The following is a 2,339-nucleotide window of genomic DNA, read 5'->3' as shown; positions in this document are numbered from 1 at the left end:
GATTAAAAAAAAAAAAAAAAAAACTCTTTAAAAATTAAAAACAGAGACACAAATGCACACATTAGCCTGGGGCTTCACAGGGTCAGGATCATCAAGACGTCACTAGGCGAAAGGAATTTTTCAGCGCCATTTTTATGGGACCACTGTCGTATACGTGATCCAATGTTGTATGACGTAACTGTGTAACTAGAGATATTTGCTCACTTACTCCCAGCTGTAGACAGACAAGAAACTTTGCTGTGTGGCCACAGGAAGCCTATCAAATGTTTCTTTAATACTTTGTGCAACAGAGTCCTCCTGCCCGCTATGTCTAACAGGTCACAAACATTCATTAACAAAATATAGTCAAACCTTTAGGAGTTCACAATCTAGTGAGAGAGACAGGCATCATAGTGCACCGCTGTTTTTCCAAATCACCGTTGCCAATCTGTTCATCTTTTCCTTCAATCTGGTCAAAGCAGTAAGGACAGAAGAGAAGATGTGAATCATCTCAGAGTCACAGCCGCCTGGAAATCCCTGCAATCCCTTCCTTCCTGTCCCTCAGATCACTGTAAGGACTTCAAGGTTCTCTCCAATCCTTACAGCTGCCTGAAAACATTTTTTCTGACACAAGAGCCTCCACCCTCTCTCAAAGGAAAGTAAATCCTTTCCTTAGTCAAGATCTCCTTTTTCCACATTCCAGTCTTTCCCTGGAATGCCTCCTCTGCCCTTCCTCCCTTCCTCCTTTCCCATGACACGTCTCACTGATCCTCAGAAAAATAGCTTTAAAATCTCCTCTCTGGAATGGGGCCCAGTCTACAGAGCACCCACCTCCAGTATAAGTCAGATGTTAAACTCAATTACCTATGAAGGCCAGGCAGAACCGTCCTCTTCTGACTTTGTTTGCATATTAAGTTCATGGAACAGTCTCTCCTTTCACAAAGAAACATGCTGTTTTTTTCTTGAAATATACAGCCCTTAGTTAACCTTTCGTTTGCACAGTTTTGAAAGATAGAGATGCAAGAGCTATTTCTTTTTCCTCCCAATTCTGCTCTAATGTCAGTAATTGACAGAGGACCTTCAGAGTAACAGAACACATACCCTCTAAGAAGGCTACCCAGCAGCCACTATTTGTCAAGTGGAACACGGGCCTGGTGTTGCTGTGTTGCTAGATCTTCTGACCTTTCAGGAGACAAAAATCCAGATATTTTTATGAAAAAATCATGTTTTCAAATGCTGACAGAGAATTCAAAGGAATTTAAAGTTTTCCAAAGTCTAAAACAAGTTCACAGAATACGGGGGCACTGCCAATGTACAGCTTCTGGCACCATAAACTTGAATGAGTATTTTATTATATTTGCTTACTTTACAATAGGCAATTATATAATTATGCCTTTGACAGACATCAATAATCTGTTTCTGTATTCATGTTCCATGTTTATGGAGTACTGTGTTTTCTAGCTTATTTCCACAACACGTTGTTAACGGTGTCTTAGGCCAAACTACTCTTCTTTCCCAATTACTCTCTTTCCCCCCTATAAAGGGAGTTAAAACATGGAGCTGTTAAAGCTTCAAGCTGCGGGGCGCGGTGGCGCATGCCTGCAGTCCCAGCTACTCGGGAGGCTGAGGTGGGAGGATGGCTTGAGCCCAGGAGTTCTGGGCTGTAGTGCCCTATGCCGATCGGGTGTCCGCACTAAGTTCGGCATCAATATGGTGACCTCCCGGGAGCAGGGGAACACCAGGTTGCCTAAGGAGGAGTGAACCGGCCCAGGTCGGAAGTGGAGCAGGTCAAAACTCCCTTGCTGATCAGTATTGGGATCGCTGATCAGTAGTGGGATAGCGACTGTGAATAGCCACTGCACTCCAGCCTGGGCAACATAGCAAGATCCCATCTCAAAAAAAATTAAAAAGCTTCAAGCCAAATTAGAAATTAAATTACATTCGCTTTAGATGGTTTTCTGGAGGGTCTAGAAATTTTACCAGTAATTTTACTGCAAGTCCCGGTTCAGTGAAGAACTGGGTAAATATGATTAGCATGCACACACAAACACATCACTATGATGAAAACATAAATCACAGTATGTGAGTCACTACTCTCAACACTGCCGCGCCCCTGCCGTAAGCCTGCCAGTCCCATCCAGAGGATTTTTCTCATCTCTGAACTCCAGTCATTTACACCTTCCACCTTCCACCTTCCCCCATCAGCATTTACCCTTTGTTTGTTTGTTTTTCCAAGACAGAGTCTTGCTCTGTCGCCCAGGCTGCAGTACAGTTGCGCAGTCTCGGCTCACTAAAACCTCCGCCTCCCAGATTCAAGAGATTCTCCTGCCTCAGCCTTCCAAGAAGCTGGGACTGCAGGC

At 44.0% G+C, this 2,339-nt stretch overlaps 1 long non-coding RNA gene across 1 annotated transcript in view; it reads right to left on the bottom strand.

Annotated features, from left to right (window-relative positions):
* The window catches only part of LOC108305376, a 5,063-nt gene extending 3,405 nt beyond the window's left edge, over positions 1-1,658 (bottom strand). The window contains exons 1-2 of the long non-coding RNA XR_001825694.2: positions 1,081-1,658; positions 352-448 (exon numbers count right to left, since the gene is read on the bottom strand). This is a non-coding gene — a long non-coding RNA (uncharacterized LOC108305376). The remainder of the gene's footprint in view (positions 1-351; positions 449-1,080) is intronic.
* Between the last annotated feature and the right edge of the window lie 681 nt (positions 1,659-2,339).

Source organism: Cebus imitator, unplaced genomic scaffold, assembly GCF_001604975.1.
Source record: "Cebus imitator isolate Cc_AM_T3 unplaced genomic scaffold, Cebus_imitator-1.0 Scaffold62, whole genome shotgun sequence".
Classification (NCBI taxonomy): Eukaryota; Metazoa; Chordata; class Mammalia; order Primates; family Cebidae; genus Cebus; species Cebus imitator.
This window is presented reverse-complemented; position numbering and strand designations above follow the sequence as displayed.